General features: G+C 43.8%; 1 long non-coding RNA gene across 1 annotated transcript in view; it reads right to left on the reverse strand.

Annotated features, from left to right (window-relative positions):
• Nucleotides 1-23,646, reverse strand: part of LOC146829336 (uncharacterized) — a 52,187-nt gene that overhangs the window by 22,792 nt on the left and 5,749 nt on the right. The window contains exon 2 of the long non-coding RNA XR_014961960.1: nucleotides 1,833-1,985. This is a non-coding gene — a long non-coding RNA (uncharacterized LOC146829336). The remainder of the gene's footprint in view (nucleotides 1-1,832; nucleotides 1,986-23,646) is intronic.

The following is a 23,646-nucleotide window of genomic DNA, read 5'->3' on the forward strand; positions in this document are numbered from 1 at the left end:
TAATACATTACTGTAGGAAAGAGCCTTTTTTGACATGGTTAGCCCCCACTTTTTGGTTCATGCCTGATGTGATTTTGAACTGTAAGTGCACTTGGTCCCTGCTAACCAGGTACCCAGTGCCAGATCTCTTTCCCAAAACTATACCATGATTTGCACAACTTCAGCCACCCCTATAAGTTGCTAGAAAATGGTACCCTTGGTACCCAGGGCATGGGTACTGAAAAGGGTCCACTGGGGCAGCAGCTTGAATTGTGCCACACCAGAGACCCCTTACCAAGACCATGCACAATGCCATTGCAAGCTGTGTGTCTTGGTGTAGACAAAACCAAAGAATCAACATGGCACACATCCCTGGGCACCATGCCCTCATACACTGCATGAGATATAAGGTAAGCCACTCCTGCCGCAGGCCTTAAAGCTCTAAGGCAGGGTGCACTATATCCCAGGTGTGGACATATCGGCATAAGCAGATATGACCCTTCAATATCTGAGTGATTCTTAGATATTGTTCGTGCACAAGAAAGCCACAGAGAGTACATGGGCTGAATACTCATCATTATGAGTTTCCTAGTTCAATTATTGCTTCACTCTACGCTAAGATGTTTGGTACCATATATCTTGTCTTCCTAAATCCTCACTGATGCCAGTGTTGGATTTATTACATAAATGCATACAGGAGACCATTTAAATGGTCCCCATAAAACATACCAAGCCCTGGTGTGGTCTCTGACTAGTTATGGCCAGCCTGCCACCACCTGAAATGTTTCTAACCTCATGGGGTGAGAGCCCATCCTCTCAGAGGCCAGTAACAAAGCCTGCTCTGGGCGGGGGTGCTTCACACCTCCTCCAGGCTAAATGGTAGTCCAGAGCGGGAAGCTTTAAAGGCAAAGCCACCTTGGAAGTGCAGCCCAGACTTTCCCAGATTGTGGGGGATGCCAACCCCACTGTCCTGCTCCACATTTGGCAGGAGGAGAGGCTGGAAAATTATTCAGCTGAGGAGGAGTATCTACATTTAGCCAGCACAAACCAGGGGATTTGGACCTCTCTTTTGAAAAGCAACCATCTTGAGATGGTGGGAAAACAACCTATCAGGGCTAGGGTAGTGCTGCTTACCACAAGAAGTGGTCAATTAGAGGGTGTAGGCACATTAAGGGAGGAAGCCCATTTGCTACTAATTTTTTACCCCTTTTATTGCCCCTAAAACTGGTGCCAAACCCTGCCTGCAGCCTCAAGGACTTGACAATCATGGTTGTGCAGTCGTGTCCTGAACCTGTGAAGACTCCAAGAACTTCAGAGCTCCTCTAGTCATTGAGAAATTGCTGAGAACCTCTCTGACAATGAAGGTATCACTCCCCTACACACCACAGACACCGGTCCCGCTAAGTCCAGTTTGTCAGCTTGCTGCTCCCTGGCAACTACAGTGGAGCACTTTTACCCGAAGAGGGACATCAGCTCTGGAGGATCAGATCGGTCTCCCCACCAAGGTTGGACACATCAGTTCCTATGACAACTGCACCATACCATTACTGTGGGTACCAGACCCCCTTCAGAAAACAGCGAGATGAAGTGTCCATTCTGAACTCCAACTATCCCAGAAGCAAGCACCCATCGAGGGATGTTGATACTCCTGAGACCCACATTTTGAGTGGCCCAGCTGTCTCAAAATCGCCTCTCCAAGTTGCCTGCTCCTAACAGCGAGGACCTCTTGATGCATGGTGCCTGGCACACCTATCTGCTCTGCATCTGACCCAACCAGCCCCGGTAACAGCAATCTATCTGTGCTCCTGAGACCCTTGCAACCTCCTCCCTCTAGTGGGTCCCACCGGACTTACCTTTAAGTTGTCCTGTGCAGTATCTTTCCAAGGGTCCTCCTTTGTCGTAGCTCACCAGCTACAATAGCTCTGATCACCCTGCTCCTAGTTGAATCCAGAAGGCTCTTGATCTTCTGCTGCTCGAACTTTGAACCTGGTGCTGCTATCAACCTGCTAAAATGAGAAGGTGATTTCATGAAAGGATTGGCTGATTTTATATGCATTTTTCTGCTTTTTGCCATTGACTTCAATGGTGTGTAATTGGTCACTAAAGTGATATATTTTATGAACCCTGAAAAATGGTACCTTTGAAAGTACTTAATGTACATCTAAGTCCTTGGTCAGAAAAAGTACATAAAAATCAATAAAAAAAATGTATTAATTGGAAAGGGTGGGGGAATAGCCATTATCTATAAGAACCATCTTGAAGTCAAAGTTACAGACGCTAAATACACTGAATGTGAGGCTTTTTCCTTTACCATCAGCCTGTCTGGTAACCAATCACTCATAGGTGTTTCGCTTTACCGCCCCCCAGGGTCCAGATTGAAATTTCTCAACAATCTTAACAACTTAACTGAGGTCTCAGCAGGAGCGCCACACTTCACCTTACCGGGAGACTTCAATTTCCATCTTGAAGCCATCTGTGACCCCGACACCGCGGCGCTAATTAACGATCTAGCAGCGGCCGGCTTACAGCAAATTGTCAATCAGCCTACCCATAAAGCCGGACACACCCTAGACGGGTTATTTACCAGCAACCCACACATTTTGGTTTCCAAGGGGATCCCTCTTATTTGGACCGATCACGCAGCAGTCTGTTTCTCCATAAAAGTGATTTCCCCTTCACTCTCCTCTACATCTCCCTCTCCTATCACTTTCAGAGACTGGAAAAACACCAATCCTCCCCAACTTGCTGCTTTGCTGCTTGACAGCATTATCACTACCGAACAGGATCCCTCACTAGCCTCCATTAACTATCTCAACAGCCTAAATATGGCTTGTGACAACCTAGCTCCCCTTAAATTATCCCATCGTAGCAGGAAACTCACCTCTCCAACCCTCCTGCCCCACACTTTGACGGAACTCAATCCCTTTGCGATTTACTCGCCAATTTTTTTAAAGACAAAGTCACTGCCATTTTCTCAGCCTTCACTCACGTCCCTTCCGCAGCCACGATGAATCTATCATCACATAGTAATACACCTAGCTTCCTGGTCTTCGAAGATGTTACGGAGGAACAGGTCCATCGACTTGTTTCGGGTACTAAATTAGGATCACCTTTAGACCCTTGCCCTCCTGCCATCCTCAATGTTATTCCTGAAGCTATTTCCCCCTTTTTGACAACCATCTGTAACGCTATGTTTACGACGGGCACTTACCCTTCAGTCTGGAAGGAGGCTATCATTAAGCCACTTCTCAAAAAACCTACTCTTGACCCTCTCCTTCCTGCCAGTTATCGACCATGTCTCAGCCATAGGAATTCAAAATAAAGCGAAAGAACTTCTCGCAGCCTTCCTTGCTGACCGTCCACAAACAGTAAAAATGGGCCTTTTCACCTCCCACACCTTCACCCTTCCATGCGGCGTCCCACAGGGCTCCTCGCTGACACTATTTAACATTTATGTTTCGGACTTAGCGAGGGTAATAAAATCCTACGGAATCGCCCTCACAACATACGTGGACGACACACAACTGGTGCTATCTGTACATAGTGATGGCACTTCAGTTGCTGCAAACTTTCAAGAGGGAATGCGGGCTATCAGTTCCTGGATGTCATCAAACTGTCTCAAACTGAACTCTGACAAAACAGAGGTGATGACATTCGGGAAACTGGAACCTGCTTGGTCCCCTCAATGGTGGCCACCCGAGATGGGAGCTTCACCTCAGCCAGTCACTAAGGTTCGCAACCTAGGGGTTGTATTCGATGATAAAATGACTTTTTGTCACCACGTCAACTCCGTGGTCTCCTCATCTTTTTTTATCCTGAAAAAGATCAAAAAATTGCTGCCATACCTCCCCTCGTCAGCCGGCAAAACTCTAATCCGCATCCTGGTCTTTTCCAAAACAGACTATTGTAATGCCCTTCTTCTAAATGCCCAGGAAAAAGTCTTGAACAGACTACAGCTAGTCCAAAATGCCTCGGCTAGAATTCTACTGGGAATTCCCAAGTTTACATCTATCTCCCCTTATATCCGGCAGCTGCACTGGCTCCCAGTCAGGAGCCGGACAAAATTCAAGGCACTTTGTATTGCCTACAAGGCAGTTAACAACTCTGGCCCACAGTTCCTCAGAAGAGCTCTTTGTCCACTTGAACATTCTAGAACACTTCGCTCCTCTTCGGCTCATTTGCTCAAAGTTCCGCGAACAAAGAAGGCCAACTGGGGTGACAGGTGCTTTACAATCTCCACAGCCAAACTTTGGAACACATTACCCCTTCACATCAAAACTGCCCCCACCCTTATCAGTTTTCGGAAGAAACTAAAAACATGGCTCTTTTCACCATAATCTGTCTGCTGCAGTACGGTTCTGTATTCTGAGCGCCGAGACACCCCCGGGTAGTTGCGCGCTATAAAAATTGCATAAACATAAACATAATTGGTCTCAAATGTATTCTCAAGTGTTTGTCTCATTATTGCCTCTTTGAGTACAACAAGTGCTTAGCACTACCCTCTGATAAGCTTAAGTTCTCACCCATACTACCACAAATAGAGCATTAGTAGTATCTACTTTTGCCTCTGTAAACCAATAAGGGACTCTCACACACCCATTCACACCTTTATACAATCACTCCCATACCTATACATGTACTCATACAACCACTCATTCAATCATAGAACAACTCACACACCCACTCACTCACCTATACAGGCACTCACCCACCCCTGCAATTAATTGATTACATATCCAAATGTTGTACTTTTTTTTACATAACTCCCCCTTTTCACAAGAGCTAAAATTGTGATTGAAGTGGGGCAAAAACAGGATAAGTGTGTTTACTATGTAATTGTTTTTTTTAGAGTGATTGTGCATTTTTGTTGTTATTGGCAATGATGAAGACAGGTCAAAACATGCAGCCAAATAAACATTTCTTCAAAACACATTCCACAGTGCGGGCTTTTGTGTTACTGATTGTATGACACATCTTCTTTTGGATTTATGAACAGTTCCTGCGCCCGTTGCCCAGAACCAACCCTGCTTGGTGAGTGTGGACAGGTGAACGAGTGAACTTTAACTCATGCCGTAGTTTATTATCTATCTTTAAGTCTCGCAAATGTTTACAAAACACTTAAACTCACTGGGTGATACAATCAGTTATGTCATCAGTGGTGGCATTTGAGATGTCATCAGTGTTGTCACTGACCATGTCATGATTGATATAATATGTGAGGTCATAAGCAGTGCATTGCGAGGGAGTAAGTTATAGTTATCTCAGGTATCTATAACTGCTGAATTTTACTGGTTTAGTGTGGGTAAAATCTGAGCCTAACTATAACGTCCCCGCAACCCTTGTTTTTTTTCTGTGAATTTTTAAGATTTTTTAAAATGTATTTTTCAACTATAACTTCCCTGTATTCTCTGGTTTCTTAGTGAAATCCTATCGCTATTGACTGTTATTTCCCAATTTTAATGTCCCTGTAACCTTTGTTTCTTTAGCTAATTTCTATGTTTTGTTTTAATTTTTAATTCTTAACTGTAACCTTTAAGAATGGATGTGTGAGTGGCTGTATACATTGATAGGTGGGTGTGTGAGTGGTGCTATGGGTCTGTGAGTGGCTATATACATTGATTAGTAGGTGTGTGAATGGATTTGTGAGTGTCTGTCTAAGTCAACGAGAGTGTGTGTATAGCTGTATGGGTCTATGATTGGCTGTGTGAGTAGCTATATGGGTGGGTGATTGGGTGTGATAGTGGTTGTATGGGTCTCTGAGTAGGTCCACGATTAGCTGTGTGAGTGTGCAAGGGTGTGAGTGACTCTATGGGTCTGTGCAAGGTGTGTGAGTGGCTGTATGGATCTGTAAGTGGGTGTGTGAATAGCTGTGTGGATCTGTATGTGGGTGTGTGATTGGGTGCGTAACTAGTTTTCTGGGTGTGTGAGCGGCTGTATGGGTCTGTTAGTAGGTGTGTGAGTGGGTATGTGGGTGTATGATAGGGTATCTGAGTGTCTGTATGGGTCTGTGAGTGGGTGTGCTAGTGGTTTTTGCAGTGTGTGAGTAGACATATGGGTGTATGAGTGGGTATCTGTGTCAGTAGCAGTGTGAGTGACTGAGCCAAAACGGAACCTCACTTGCCCCTGTATCCAACAAGAGTTCACAGTTTTGCACAAATTATCTACCAAACTGGAGTACTTTCTATTGCTTAACTGCTAAGGGCTACCTCCTTGTTTGATTTCCCGGTATGTATTCAACACTACATTAGTGTAATGTACCATGAAGAAATGTCTCCAGTGACTTTGTGCGCATTTCAGCACTGTGATTGTACATTGCGCATCTTTATCCAGAATTGAGGAAACACATTAATCATATCATAGAGAAGACAATCAGACCACAAAGAGGTAGATCTGTACCAAACAAGGGGGCTTCCTCTTAAGTATATGAAGTAACTGCCTCCTCTTTGTTTGGTGGAGATGTCCTCATATTTCAAGGCATCAAGAAAGTATCACCAAAACCGGTGGGAAATGTGCTGTTGGCCCTTTTGTTAAGCCGTCCATCATCCTGGTAAAGGGCAGTGGGACCTTTGTATACTACTAAGGTGGACAGGACATGGCCGGATGGAGCTTCTAGGTGATTTGCATATTTGCATACTCATAGTAGTTTGAAGGGAGAATCATAGACTCTGCTCTAACCAGGAGAGGCCAAAAAATCTCCTCTTTCTAGAAGAGGAGGGGGGCACACGGCCCCCTTCCTGGGCCGATATCAGCCCGGGGACCCCATCCCCTGGGGCCTGGCCTTTTCATTCTGGGTGCCCTGGAACCCACCTAGGATACTCAGTCTCCAGTGTTGGGGACTTTGGGGGAATCCGCAATGCCACCTTGCATCCTCCAGCAGGATCCAGCATTGCTCCCACACACAGTGAGAAGCCAGAAATGCTACTCCCTGCAGGTGGGAGCAATTCTTTCATCTGTTTTCCTGCCCACTTGACAGAGGGCAGGAAAACAGATTAAAATTCCACTCCCAGCAAGCAGGAATAGGGTTCCTGCTCCTGTCCACAGGAATACAGCTGTCAAAGAAGCAAAAGCAAACAGCTATGTCCCGAGTAGGGCCCCCTGGAAATAGGGATCTAGGCCTCGGGTGGTGGTCGGTGGTTAATGGCTTAACATCTTTTTATTCAAAGAGCATTTCTACAGGCAAATCAAAGGGACCAGTATGGGAGCCACATATGCTCCCAGCCTGGCATGTTTATATGTAGCGTCCTTTGAGGAGAAACATATTTTTAGTAAATTAGCTCCGTACTATGAAAATGTGAGCCAGTGGTCACGATTTATAGATGACGTATTCTTTATCTGGCAAGAGGATCTTGAGTCCTTTATAAAGTGGTTAAATTTAGGGGATGGAAATTTAAAATTCAATCTGTGGGGCGCGACCCTGAGGAAATATGAATTTTGTGATCAGTTATGTCCCCTATCGTAGACCCCAACGGCTCCATGTGCATGCTATAAGTACATGTATGTTCCCTCCAGTTCCAGTTTTGAAGACGCAAATATATGTGCGTCCACCGTCAACATGTCCTCTTTCAGATCCGCCATGAATGGGTCAGATATTCCATTCCTAAGTATGAAAGGCCACCGACTTTATGTGGTTCACTTCCCACATTTTACAGATTCAGGCGAGTAGGCCCAGAATTCTGTCATCAAGCCTTTTCCTGCCTTCTGCCTCTGAAAGCTCCAGTCTGAGCCTGCATCTGTATCCATGAACTTTGTCCTACTCCCTGCGCGGCTAACGGTGCCTGATCCAGCCTGTTGCCTGCCAAAAACTGTATTTCACCTTCAAGATTATCTGCTCCGCTCCTCATCCGATACATTCCTGTCTAGTAGTTTAGGTAAACATTCCTCCAGATACTGTGCAAAGGGCCAGGCCTCGCTGTCCTCATGCAAGTAATTCATAGCCCCCGTTACCATGGAATATTCCTACCCCCTCGCATCTCATGTAGACACTTAGACGCTTGTACACGCACTAACAGTCAGTATAGAATAGATTCTATCCTAGAGACCTTTCCTTTTGGATAACACAGTTCTTTAAACATAGGATATTAGATATGATTTGGGATTAGGTTGACATGACCCCCCAGACTTCTGTCTCCACATGTAGAGCTAAATGTCAAGTCCCCTTCACCCTCTAGTTGCACGTCAATCACACGTCATGCGGCTGCGCGCGCATCTCTGCCAAATATTTCTGCTGACATTGCAGGATTCTCTTATGGATCCACCCACTTATGACATCATGTATAATGACGTTATCTAAGTTACGCCTATATGTCCGCCTCTATTAGTTACGTATGCACATTTTATCTGTATTATCAGCTGTTACGCCTCCTGCATCTGTTTCACTGTAATGCATTTCCTATAAAACTGATTATCTGTCAATAATGTATGCCCTTCCTTCCTGAACTTTCGTGGTGATGAAATAGAAGCCTGCAATTCGAATTGTATTCCTTTGTATAGGAATAAAGCCTTTTAGAACCTCTAATACCACGGATTCTGCCTCTTATATTGACTGAGTTATTCTTACTAGACTTTACCGCATAAAAAATAGTACCGGTAATGAAATATTTACCACATAAATTGGCGCCCGAATAGGGACACTTTCTCATCTCACGCGCCGGAGGTGCGTTGCAGGCCCGGTCTCCTGCCACAGCTGAACGGCCAAAAACGCGTACCTGCAGGATTTCCTGTATCTCCCTCCGGCCAAGCGGGGGCGACTGAGGCTGCGATCAACACCCAGACGAGGCGGTGAGAAGTGCGAAGTATCCCGACCAGAGCCTAGCTGAGAGAGCAAGATCCGAGGTATACAGAGGCCCACCAGGTTCCGAAGTTCCGAGTCCAATCGAGTCGAGTCCAGTCCGGTCCAGTTTCAGTTCCGTTCCGAGGCCTTCTGTTCCGAGCTACCCGGTGAGTACCATTACCGGGGAGGCATTTAACGTGCACATAATCTGTGCCGGTCAAGACGGGTTTGGGTACACAAATCCGGTCTGCACTGTTTCAGCAGTGTATCTGTACTGTTTAGCAGAATATCTAGTATGTCTTGCATATAAATAAGTATTATTTTGTGTCAGTATTATGTCAGTAACTAGTTTTCTATTAGTTATTATCGTTCGTTAAAACTGTTATGTGTTAAATGTTTTAATACGTTTTATATATATTGTGGTGTGAATGACTGTTCATTATTGTGTTTATTGTATAAAGTGTGTTCTAGTAATAAGGTCTAAAAATGCCGCTCTTTTCGAAATTAAGACAGATCAAAACTAGAAAAGGGGTACTCGAAGAAGCTGTTCCCATCCCACCAAGGGACACTCCAGGGTACTTTATGTATCATAAGCATGGCCTAGATGCCGTATTATTTCTTGATTTATGGGTGGACTACACCAAGGATTTGCCAGAAAATCAGAGATGGCCCGCAGCGGGGACCTGGGATGCAGATTGCATCATGAGAGTAGAAGAAGAATTATGGAAAAAGAAAGCCAGACAGTCACAGAAAGATGCCATTGAATTATGGCGTAAAGAATCATATAGACGTACAGAAAAAGCGCTCAGACAGGAAGAGAAAGGTAGAGAGAATTCAAATAAAACCCGAGAAAATCTATTAATTGAGGAAGGTACCCGAGTAAAATCAGAACAAGTAGGTAGACAAAGAAACACTCTTATGAATGGTATGTATCCTCTTTTGGCCGAAGGGTTACCTAAGGCTACCCCGGAAATACCAAAAGACTTAACTCCTCCATTGCTCCCGATAAAAGCACATCCCAAAACACATCCCAAAACAGCAAAGGACGTTTTCCTTTCCTCCTATTTAGATGACGTAGCTCCCGAGTATGCTAATACCATACCACACACACCACTTGCCGATGGTGTTCAACACCAAGAGCATCCGTCTGTATCCCCGCAACAACAGACTCCTACGCCCATTCCCACAGGTCCGTCCGTTTCTACAGTTTTTCCCGCATCTACAATCTCTATCCTACGTCCAACGAATCCTTTCGTGCCTAGCACCTCAGATGGTGCTACAGGAGGTACGACAGACATGTTTGCCACACCGCCGCGAAATAAACAGACCCTTAGAGATTTAGCACTCCAACGTACACCTCAACTAGCGACATCCGACATGTTTAAAGAACAGCTTGTGGATTGTAGATACGATCCAGTGCCAGGTAGACAGGACAAATTGCTCATATCATCACTACGTATACGACGAGCTACATTATATTTAATGACGATACCAGGAATGGTTGAACACCTAGACAATATATATCGCTTTGTCCAAACAGGGCGAGGTCCAGAAAGTATTAACGAAGCTATGGAATACCAGAAAGTGGATGTACAAAGACAACTACTACGTTTCTTCATAAATTGCGTGATTAGGAACCAAGACAGGCCTGGGGCAGATCATGATACCATGCAAAAACGTGCCAAATGGGGTCAGAACATATCAGAAGAGAAACATGATAGGCAGGCGTGTATAATCGCCATGTATCGAAAGATCCGCAAGGAAGTAGAACGAATACATAAAGAAAGACGAGAAGCAGACAGAGTTGAATCAGAGGAAGAGGAGGACCAAGAATCAGAACAATTAGATACGATAGCTTATGTAGGTAGAGGAAGACCCCATAATAATACCAGAGGTTTTAATGACCCGATACGTCCGACACGTCCAGAATATAATCGACATTTTCAAACCCCTATGTTGAATACAAGGTCCCCCGAACACCTATTCCAAGCCGCTGATAAATTACTCCGAGATCGAAGGGGGTACCACATGCTCGATTCCATGGACGAACAAGAATTAGCCAGGTCAGCAGTACAATGGGCTGATAGTCCCAGCGAATACAATGATGATGCACTAGCACACACGTTTCTGAATCTTGACCCATACGAACAGCGTTTAGCTAGTATATACATGATTCAACACCTCCTTATATTATATAAAAGCCAACACTCTGATCCAGGACCCTTACCTGACATATTGACAGAACTACTCACGAATAAATGGAGAGGGTCAGGTACTGATTTAATTAATGAAATTCTAGAATTCCGAAACCAGTATATAACTTTCGTATGCCCAGAACACGTTCCAGTTCCCATTATGGGAAGAAAAATGTATCACATAGATAGACAGAATCCGTTACGCGAAGTACACCCAATCAGAGGTGAAGGTAATAACTTTACACGCGTGTTTGTGTACACGCCTATAACTAAAATTGAATTATTAGAAATGAAGAAAGTAGTACCCAGCCATGACAAGGATCCAGCAGGTTTCCACCGTGAGATAAAAGACATGTTACTCATGGGAGAGTATACCTACCCCGACATTATGAAAATATTAAAAGTCCTACTACCCGCCGGTGTTTACGAGAAACTGAAATAAAAAGAATGGGAGGTGGGAGACCAAAAGATAGATTGGACAGCATTGGAAAACGAAGAAAGGGCCCGAGCTGCAGGAGCAGGGCTTGGGGAAAAGACTACAGCATTACCAGGATTACTAGTACAGGTACTGCCACGTTTATTAACTACGAAGAAGGAAGACTGGGGTGCAATATCAGCCTGTAAACAAAAGCAAGATGAAGACACTAGTGATTTCTATTCCCGATTTGAAAAATGTTTTGGTATAAATAGTGGCATAAAAGCAAGTAGCGAGTCATATCCACATCTGTTTGTGACAAAATTAGTTGAAAATTCCCTACCACAAGTCAAGAATAGAGTATTGAAATTCGAAAGTACCTGGCAAGGTAATACCCCGTCACAGATGTTACAGATGTTACAATATCACCACAATAGAATTAGAGAAGAACAAGAACACGAACAAAGACGTATGAAAGATACAAAAATGAAAATGCTTGTTGCTCAGTCAGTTCCAGCTGATGGTCATCAAAAGGGTGATTCCGCAGGTCCTACGAAAGGGACATGCAACTATTGTAAACAACAAGGTCATTATATACACGATTGTCCAGTCCTGAAACATAATATTGCCACAGGTAGAACTCAGGAGAGACCACGTCCACCTAGACAGGATCAGAATCAACAACAAATACCTCAGCATGCGCAACCTAGATTAGCTCCGCAACAACTAGCTCCGCAACAGGCAGCTCCACAACAGACCGTAGCACCACCACAAGCGCAGCCTATTGCTGCAACACAAGCAACAACACAACAGATGTATCAGTATGCACAAGCAGATTATCCCGATTATCAGCGATATACATGAAATAGCCTAGAGAGGGAAGTTGGCTTACCCCTTATTGAGGTTCCTGTAGACCAAGAGGGACCTTATGTACATAGTGAACTATTAGGGGAAGACAGAAAGTTTTTACTTGATACAGGGGCAAGCAGAACAACTATAAGACGCAGTGAAGTTCCAGGGGCACCCCTCTCAGGCTCACAGAATATTTCCCTTGGATTCTCAGGAAAACCTATCATTAATGAAGTAACACAACCTCTTCCACTGACGGTTGGTCCATTGACACGTACTACAGATTTATTGCTTACTAAATCATGTCCAGAAAACTTGTTAGGTATAAAAACATTGAAAGCTCTAGGAGCTATAATATGTTGTTCTCCGGAAGGAGTACGATTATTTTTGCGTGACTTTAAAGGTCACTACGTGTCTAGAGACATGGATCACCGGCTGCAGAATTTACCTGCACATTTATGGGCACAAGGCCCCACTGATGTTGGTTGCATGAACATTACACCATATCGAGTCACACTGAAAACAGGAGTAGTACTACCACGAATGCGACAATACAAGTTACCACCAGATGCTGTTGTTGCTTTACTGCAAATCATTGACGAGCTCATTGCACAAGGAGTGGTTGTCGAAACCGACTTCAATGTATGTAATTCCTCGATAATTCCGATTCTCAAAAGAACGGATCCAAAAGCACCACCAGTATATCGATTAGTTATTGATCTGCGCGAATTAAATAAATGTATTGTACCACAATACCCTGTGGTCCCAGATATCTCTTCATTACTAACAGCTATTGACTCAGAAGCAACGTTCTTCACTGTAATTGATCTCAAGAATGCTTTCTTTAGCGTCCCAATAGATCCGGAAAGTCAATATCTGTTCGGATTCAGTTTAAATGGACGAAGTTTTAAATTCACACGCGCACCTCAAGGATTTACAGAAAGCCCCAGCATCTATAGCCAAGCACTGAAACGAGAACTTGACAGTATCCACATGCCAGTTAACACTGCCTTGCTTCAATATGTCGATGATCTGCTGATCACCGCCCGAAGCGAACCTGAATGTGAAACAGCGTCACTGACGGTTTTGAAATTTCTGGCCGACAAGGGGCACAAGGTGTCCCCTTCTAAGCTGCAATTCTGTGTCCAGCGAGTTGTTTACCTTGGGCACTCGCTGTCCAAGGAGGGAAGGCAGCTTACACCCGACCGCATCCAGTTAATTGCTAACATGTCACCACCCAAGACACAAAAGGAGGTGCGGGCTTTTATAGGTCTCACTTCATACTGTAGGCAGTGGATCCCTCAATATGCATTTCTAGCAAAGCCACTCATCCAGTTGACAACACAGGAGGCAGCCACATCGACTGTCCTCCCTTGGACTCAAGAACATACACACGCCTTTGAAAGCTTAAAGAAAGCTTTATGCCAAGCACCTGTTTTAGCAACACCATGTTACAGTAAACAGTTTACACTCTTTGTTACAGAACGCGAAGGTACTGCCTTGTCAGTACTCACTCAGGAACAAGCAGGATCACACAAACCATGTGCTTATTTCTCTAGTACATTAGATCCAGTAGCTCAGGCTCTTCCTGCGTGCCTGAAATCGGTGGCAGCAACAGCTTTAGCAATCAGACAAAGCGATGCCATAGTGTTAGGACACCAATTGACAGTACAAGTACCACACGCAGTAGAGGTTCTCTTGAACTGCACACAAACACAACACTTGACTATAGCGAGACTCACTGGTTACGAATTGACATTGTTTCAGCCACACATAGAAATCAGACGTTGTAATACGTTAAATCCTGCCACACTGTTACCAGTAGGCGGAACAGATCCATTGGCACATGATTGTGTTGAAGTCATTACTATCACGACGAAACCCAGACAAGACTTGACAGATATCCCTTTGTCAGATCCAGACTTGACATTGTATGTAGATGGGTCATGTATGAGAACAAATACAGGAGAGTTAGTGGCCGCTTACGCAGTCACAACAGACACTGAAGTCATTGAAACAAATTGTATTAACACTCTGTCAGCTCAAGCAGCAGAGCTCATCGCTCTGACACAAGCCTGTATTCAAGCCAAAAATAAGAAAGTCAACATATACACAGATTCACGTTATGCATTCGGAGTCGTCCATGACTTCGGCGTACTGTGGCGAGAGAGAGGTTATTTAACTTCTCACGGTGCCCACATCCAACACGGACCCCTCATTCAAGCCCTATTAGACGCGATTCATCTACCTACTGCAATATCGATTATGAAATGCAAAGCTCATACGAAAGTTACCGATATCATTTCTCAGGGTAATGACCTAGCTGACAGAACAGCTAAACAAACTGCTCAGAATCAGACTCACACAACTGACAGGACAAAGACAATAGTTCCGACACCAACACATTGCATGACAGTTAAGGATCCCGCCCTTGATGTAATTGACATACAGACACATGCTACACCAGAAGAAATAAAGAAATGGACTGAATTAGGAGGGATCCAAACGGATCAAGGATGGATGACGAAGGAAAAATCTATATGGTTTCTTCCCGACTCCATGGTTCAAGTCATCATTAACACAATACATAGTCCAGCGCACCTAGGAGAAAAAGCTATGCTAGACAGCATTCAACACATCTGGTTCAACAAACATTTACGAGCCGCAGCTAAACAAAAAGTTCGTACCTGTATGATATGTTGTCAGTTCAATCCAGGTAAAAGCATCCCCGTAGAGCAGGGTGGATTTCAACCTCCCGATCATGCTTTTGAAGTCCTCCAGATGGATTATATCCAGATGGAACGATGTCGAGGATTCAAATATGTTCTCGTAGTTGTCTGTGCTCTCTCTCGTTGGACAGAAGCCTACCCGGTTTCAGATTACACTGCCCCGACTACTGCCAAACAGTTAGTTCGAGAATTCTTCCCACGGTATGGTTTGCCACGTGTTGTCTACTCAGATAACGGCCAGCCATTCTCATCCGAACTAATGAAACACGTTTCCCTTTTGTTAGGTTACCAATGGAAATTCCACTGTGTCCGACATCCCGAGGCAGCAGGTCTCGTGGAAGGCCATAATCAAACTCTGAAAATTAGATTGTCCAAAATATGTAGAGAAAAAGGTGTCGATTGGATAGTAGCCTTACCAGTTGCGCTCTTTTACATGAGAATGGTAGCACATTCTCGAACAGGGCTATCCCCGTACGAGGTGATCTTCGGTAGACCACCAAATATGTGGGGGACGCCTATACCTCGCAAAATCACTGATGTTGACTGTAATATGCTGACAGATTACCTGGCTTCCTTGATGTCTGCACTACAATCTTGTCGTTCACAGGTAGCTGCAGCTTTTCCCGATAATACTGAGGTGAAGCCCCATGACGTGGTTCCAGGCGACCTGGTTCTGGTCCGGAATTTCGACCGGAAGACCCAACTGGAGCCTAGGTGGAAATCGCCAAAATTGGTTCTACTAACCACAAGGACAGCCGTGAAGATCGAGGGACGTAAAGGGTGGTTGCACTCGAGTCATATCAAGAAATTTTATGGACTACCATCTAGTGTGAACGCTCAGCCCTGCATTCCCTCACAGACAGACTCAAAGCTCCCCTTGGTTGAACCAACAAACACTGAACTTTATAAACTGAAGTTAAGGTCTAGTAAGTCAGACAATTTGATTGTTTAAGTCCTCTCCAAGGTGAATCGGTTGAATTTGTCTCTGACATGTATCCTCTAGACCGGAATAGAGAAAGAAATCAACAGATGCAGCTTAAAAAGCATGCGTATTGTAAATCACTTCGTAGTCACTGCACAGTAACATTATTAATTTTGTTTTTTCTAAGTCTTCTGATCATCATTTCCAGTATACTATTGCACATGTATTGCCCTATCTTTAAGCGTGCTTACAATGTAACTGCAGAACATTCTTTTAGCGAATTACCTCCGCATGAGTTGTCCTATAGATTTGCGCTGCGCAACAACACATTCATTAGTATGTTACATCATTCCCATCAGACCAGCAATGCCACAAATTGTTGGATATGTGGCCGACTCCCTCCCTATCAGAACTATAAGGGAGTTTTGCCCCTCTTTCCATATCCGTTCACACACAATGGCTCCTGTGGAGCATGGTTTAGTTTGATTAATTCCCTAGATTCAAATTCCGCAGTTTATCAAGACAACTGGGTATGGGGAAACCTGAACTTAGTTTTACTTAAAGTCTGCTACCCTAACAAGGAGGGACTTCCCAAAAGAACAGGAACTGATCTAGAAAATGAAGTATATGGATTAGGTAATTTTACACTTAACCTCATGATCCTGAACATTGAATCTGAAGCTACACCAATCTTGCCCGCCATGTCAGTATTCCCAGTAAAAGGGGAATTATGTGTAAGAAAGAATGGTTCCATACACATGGGCCATAGTAAATGCACCACTGTAATAAAATTCAGTGATCAAGGCAAGTCTACATTTAGAGCTTCCCGTCATTCCTACTTCATATGTGGCCAGACCGCATATATACGTCTACCTCTAGATTGGGATGGTACCTGTTACATAGCATTCCTTCTGCCACCTGTTTTCCTAGCCCCTCCTGATTATCACAGAAATACCCATTTAGTACACAATAGACAGCAGAGAGATCTCCCAATTGTCGATTACACTGAAACAGCATGGGAGCAATACACAGATTTCAATAAAGGTTTCTTTCCCTATATAGGTACAGTCACTAATAGTAAGCTGATACGTAGATTAACTAGAACCCTTGAAGCAGTAGTGAACGAGACTACTTCCGCCTTAGGCAATTTAACAGAAGAACAGTGCTATGCGGATTGTTGTGCTTCAAAATCGTCTTGTCCTTGACGTCATCCTGGCCGATAGGGGCGGAGCTTGTAGGGTCATCGGATCAAGTTGCTGTGTTTTCATACCAGAACATTCACCGTCAGTATATAAAGCCATAACTCGCCTTCATAAGATTGTGAGCCAGATACACCAGAGTCCAGGCACCTGGACTTGGTCCGGTTGGTTTTGGAGCGTGTTGTCAGCCTGGGGATGGAGAATCCTATCCTTCCTAGGTATTGGCTTTCTCATACTATTCAGTTGCTGCTTATGTCTACAATGTGGGCCAGCGATTTGTGGTCTGTGTGCCACATCGTGTATCCCACATCCAAGTTTTCGTTCAAGATCCCGGAAGAAGAAAGAAGAACAAATGATGCTATATGAACAGATCGATGGATTGATGAAGATCGATATCTCCTGAGGGTCCGTAGGGGACAAGGAGGGAATGAGGAAATATGAATTTTGTGATCAGTTATGTCCCCTATCGTAGACCCCAACGGCTCCATGTGCATGCTAGCTGAAACCCCGAGGAATCGGGTTTTTGCTTGCAGGAATCGGGAGCGGGAGACTAGCCTTGAAATCGGTAGTCTCCCGCCTGAATCTGGAGAGTTGGCATGTCTGGATTTGGAGGCACTAACAAACAGGATTTATATGGCACGTACACTGCCAGTAGTTACAGTAAAACCTTGACAAATACATAACTAACGAGAGCAGATGTTTTATTGAGATCGGGTGCCACACAAGCAAGCAACGCTGCCAGTGTTTTTAGATCACATTTCGTGTCCTTTGCTATTAAATAATTTCTCTCTCCCCTAAATCAAGTCCATTCTTACTTTCTCTCCCCGTTCTTGTTTCCATCTAATATCTTTCTTCATTACTCCTTGTATTTCAATTTTTTCTTGTATTAACCACAAAGATATTTTAGGCCCAAGTGTTTATATGAATGAAAGAGTGGGAGGAACAGAAACGGGGAGAAAGAGAGAGCGAGACTGAAGGTGAGAGGAAACAGGGAGATCAATCAGGACAAAGAAAGACAAAACCAGGGATGGAGAGAGGATACAGGAGGCATGATAAGCACATGGATAGAGAGGGATAGCGGAAGAGAAAAGTGAGCAGTGGGCGAAGGTGCAGAGTGCCTGAGGTGGAGGATAGGTGGCAGGCATGTTTGCAGAATGGCAGGGAAGGACGCAGTGTGGGAGAGAATAGCTTCGGGGGGTCGGGGTGGGAGGTGGAGGAGAAAATGGTCCACTGTAAAGGCCAAGGTCGAGAATAATGAGGTACATTTGGAGGGAAGGTTGGGACAGAGAGGAAAAAATGAGCAGAAAAGTCAAATAAGGAATTGCCATTTTTCTGTACACACTGGAAGCTCTGAAAACCTATTCTCCTCTTCTGTATTTGGTCCTGTACAAAATGTATTTCAAAGGCCACCCTCCAAGTGTAACAAAGATGGCCATTATCTTTTCTTTCACAAAAATAATCCATGTGCTGACTCTCAAATATTGAAAAAGTGGAGAGAGTGCGTAAATGATTTCACACAGGTATCCCTGAATTATTTCTTTCTGAGTACCTCTAGAGCAGGGGTCTTCAATCTGTGGGGCGCAACCCCCAGGGGGGGCGTGGAGTCCTAGAAAGGGGGTCGCGCATTCCCATCGCACTTTTGCCTGGAACTGCCTGAAGCTGCAATCCAAAACGTTTGCTCTTCGTTTTGGATTCCAAATAGTGGCATCTTCAGGCGCTTTCTGATTGGAGGACATCGTGAAAGCATACAGCGTCATCGGTGATTGTCCTCCAATCAGAGAAATTGCAGATTTAACATCAGGAAATGCCGGGAACTGGGGCCATAAATATGCTCTGGCGAAGCGTCTGGAGTGCTTCAATGTTTTTGTCATTGCTGCTGCCTTGCACTCCTGCTGCATCTCCTGGACTTCCTTGTTGTCCTTGCTGCTGCTGTGTTTTTCCAGCAGCTGGTGTCCTTTTCGTGCTTCTTCTTCGCGGCTGCCTCTGAAATACGATCCCGTGGCTGTTTCCTGGTTTCTGCGGCAACCGGAACTTCGTGGAACTTGTAAGTAGGTTGCCTCTGCCCCACCTCCTCCACCATTCCCTGGCTTTTTACCCCTCAGACCTACACACAAGCATACACGCACGCGCACACACACATTCTTAACTCCAAAAATTTACGCCCACCCTTTCCCCACTGCTGTCTTTGGGATTCCTCTGCTAAAGTAAGTCACACAACAATAACACGAGGTTGGAATAGTGAACGCAGGCTGGATAGCATTTCTCATAGGTTCAGCCAGGCACCTGCCGACATGCCTTGGCTGTGCTTTCAGATATTTTATACTTTGCTTGATATCACCAAAAACTCTGCACTGTGTTTTGTGACTATTTAAACATTCTCTAAATATGTTATTAGTACATGAGCTGATACTGTGTTTCTGTGTTAAAGTACAATTTTCACACATTCCCATTCTCTTCCATCCTCTGCTTGAAACCTCATCTCTCCTTCCACACATCTTTGTCTTTTAATCCCATTTCTTTTCTTTCACTTTTGTCCTGCTGCTGACGTCACCCATATAATGTCAAATGTGCAGCTACCACCATAAAAAGCCCAGGTGGTCCCTTCACTGTATTTCTGTTTGGAAGATTGTCCATGGCAGGGGTGTGGGGGGTGTATTACACCCTCACCTCCTTGTCAAACTTCCTGTCTCTCTTCCTATCTCCTCTCCCTTAAAATCCTTCAGGTGGCTTCATCACGTCCGTTTTTGTTTTCTCTACACCTGTCCTCCCACTCCCCCCTGCAGCCATCATGTCCAGGGCAGGCATGGCTCTCTGTTTCGCTATATAAGTGCATTTCCCTCCATCAGGATCATGTGGGTCCTGTCCCCTCATCTCTCCAGTGGTCAAGACCTAGCTCTGTCTTAGACAAGGTCTATCCTTCTGTTCTGAGTAAGGAGTGTCTCTCCCACACAGGAGCTCTCTCAGGTGGGTCCTGCCCTCTCACCCCTCCAATGGGTCTGCCAGGGCCTAACTCTCTATTCCACAAGGTCTCCCTCCGGTGTCTTCCACAGTTGGGGTCTCTCGGTGGGTCCTGTCCTCTCATCCTCCATCTGGCATGGCAAGGCCTTGCGCTCTGTGCCACAAGGTCTCCCTCTGTTGTGAGTAAGGAGTGTCACTCCCACACTGGGGCTCTCTTGGGTGAGTGCTGCCCTCTCACCCCTCCAGTGGGACTGCCATGCCCTGGCTCTGTTCTACAAGGTCTCCCTTCCATTATTATCCAACCTATTAACCAGGGATACTATGTTTTGACATTAGTGGTTTTCTGGAGAACAGGTGGAATTAACCATTTTTTAATTTGCCTCAAACCTCCTGTAGAACCTGGTCTCTCTGTAGAGAGGAACACTGTGTTTCCTGTTCTGCCTGTTTATTTGAACAAAGTATTGCTTTCTGGGAATTGTAGTCCTCCAATGTTTAAGATCAGTTGGATTGCTGCACCTCATAACAATAACTTGTAAAAATGAAAGCCTGAGAGTGGATGCATGGACCCTCTTTTACTAATGTTTTGCATGGGCGCTTGCACTCTGAAAGGCTACACAAAAGTTAGTGTCAATCTACTCACTTTTTAAAGGCCTGTATGCTTTATTGCATTGTTATGCACCCTCCAATATATACTTTAGTAAATAAATGCCATGGTGTTTGGCCTTTATTCTGAGATCTAGATCCATAGTGACCTGGTAGCATAGTGTAATATAGCGTCCCTATGCAAACTAGGGTTCTTTGCGGCGCTCTAAGGCTGGCTTCAGAGCCTGGCCTCTCGGTAAAGAGGGATGCAATGTGGTTCCCTGGAAAAGGTAAGTAAGGTGTGACACTGAAGAGGCAGGACTGGGTGGTCTGCTCCATAGCACCCCCTGGTAGTATGGAGGTTGTCCATGAGGAGTAAGCAGGTGGTGGTTTGCATCCCAATTTTTATTGATGGGGCAGAATGAAACCTGGGGAGGGCAAGAAGCAGAGGCAGTTGGCATGGACCCTGAGAAACAGAGATGGGTTGGTGAGTCTATCCTAGATACTGCATTGTCTGTGGTTGCCTTGTGGGCTGTGGTCCAGGTCCTGATCTCTGAGGGTAGCAACCCTGAGACAAAGAAAGTAAGGACTAGGAGGCAGGTTTCACCTGCAGCAGTGAGGCTAAAGGAGGGTAGTAGAAGAGTGGGCCATGCTTAAAAAGAATTGCTGAGAAACATTTTCTCCTCAAACCAGTCTCTTGCTGTCTGTATTTATCCATATTTATTTTGTTTTGTGAATAGATGTGATAACCCGTATATTTCACCGTTTACTTAACAGATAGACCAGATAGACGTGCACTCATACTTTCATGCCTGTCGCGGTTTAGCAAATTACACTGCCAAAATAATATAATACACACATCAAACAATTGGCATGATAGCACAAATACCTGTTGAGAAATGCAACAATTAATTTAAGCAAATCTCAGTGAGCTTTATAACTCCCTATGCTGGCAATGTGTGCAACTACTGGCCTGAAAGTCAATAAACTCAGCATAGTCACCCAAAAGAAGCCAATTATCAGCTTTTTTCCACTTTCAAAAGTAGATACAGACAGGATATACAATGATTTCTGTCTGTAGTTATCTGTAAAAATCTGTAAAAATGGAAAACAGGGAGCACCAATTATGAGGAGTATTAAGTTCTAGAAATTTTTGTAAGGAGGGGTCCTCATGCCTGAAATTTTTTGACAGGGGGGTCTCGGCATCCAAAAGTTTGAAGACCTCTGTCCTACAGTAATAATATGTGCGAGTTTTCGGACATTAAAATTAAAGACACTAATGGCCATCTATCCGTGGAACTATACACTAAACCTATTGACTGCAACACTATGCTGCATTTTGAGAGTTATCATCCTGTAAGTCAGAGAAATATTATTCCTTTCGGACAGTTTGTCAGAATTAGAAGAAACAGCACAAGCATGAAAGATTTTGAATATCATGCAAGAATATTAACCAGAAAATTTATTGATAGAGGCTATTCTAAACAAATGGTCAAGAAAGCTTACAAACGAGCTAAATACTATAATAGAGATAGCTTGTTTGAACCCAAAACAAAGAAAATGGAAGATCAAAAACAACTTGTTTGTGTCACTAACTTTACAAGTATAAGTAATAAAATAAAAAATCTCATAAATAGGAATTGGAACCTATTAAATAATAGTGGCTCCAATTCTCTACCAAAACCACTATTTGCATTAGGAATTGCCTTGTACATACTATCCCTCCTCAAACAATAGAAAGCAAATCTGCACAATAGATGGTTCATGCCCTAGAGGCAATTTACCTTGTGGATCATGCAAGAACTGTGCCACCATCATGAAAGGTACATCAATAACATATAATGCAATACCTCACCACCACAGAAATGTAGTGAATTGCAGAACCAAAAATGTCATTTATTTAATTGTATGTCCATGCAGCAAAGGCTACATCAGAAAGACCTCTAGGGAAATAATATTGAGGCTAAATGAACATAAATCAGCGATCCAAACTAAATGCTAGAATGCCCCTTTAGTAGAACACAGGACTGAAAGGGCACATAAAATTGAAGAATTCAGGTGGTGCATAATTGAGGTAGTACAAATGAATATAAGAGGAGGAGATTTAACAGAGAAAAGGAAGAAGAGGAAACAATACTATATGTCTAAATTTAATACATATAGATGTGGATAGAACAGTAGGGAAGAATGGGAAATAATTATTTAAGATCATATATAGTATATTGCCATGTCCCTCAGTTAAAATCCCGTATAATATCGCCCGGATTTTTCCATAGTGGCCGTGTTTCCAATATAAAGAGCCATTCTATTATCACATTATAACACTCCTAGAAACAATTACCATCAGAGAAATCACGGTCTGATTCTTTGGCAATAAAAATGAGAATAAGATATAGTAACAAGAATAGTAGCTTGTTCTATGAGGCCATTATACCAAACAGTAGTGAACTAACAGAAAGAAAACCTTTGGAAACATGACTACAAATTAATTATAAAATGACCACTGTCCCTGATACATAGAGAGCGCATTGACAAAAAGTATGTCCTGGTATTTATGGATATAATAAATAATATTCGGGGAGACAGTATATGGTTCTATATAACAAACATTGAGGTCTACATATCTGTAGGGTCCTACTCCTAGTCCATATGGTCTTGCAGAATTGATTACGTGCATGTTTTAAGTGCCACCATTTTTTAATACCAAAAGAATAAAAATAATGGGTATACCTATAGTGGTGATAGAAACTGACAATACGCCAATATGTCTTATAGTTAAAAAACATTGGTGTGTCTAAGATAAATATGATATTGCACCAAGATGGCTGCCATAGTGAAGGACGAGTAAAACAAGTTTACACAAAATACATGGTGTACCATAATGAAGAGGTCCCTGTTTTGATTTTTGGTTCGCCTGGTATGAACCTACAGTTCGTGAAGATATAAAAAGAAAAAGTATTGTGCAGGTATCATTACCGTGCAGCGCTATTGATTAACACAACATGGCGGTAAAATCAAAATTAAATTCATTACCACAATCTGAATGAT

This window comes from Triturus cristatus, chromosome 5_2, assembly GCF_964204655.1.
Source record: "Triturus cristatus chromosome 5_2, aTriCri1.1, whole genome shotgun sequence".
Classification (NCBI taxonomy): domain Eukaryota; kingdom Metazoa; phylum Chordata; class Amphibia; order Caudata; family Salamandridae; genus Triturus; species Triturus cristatus.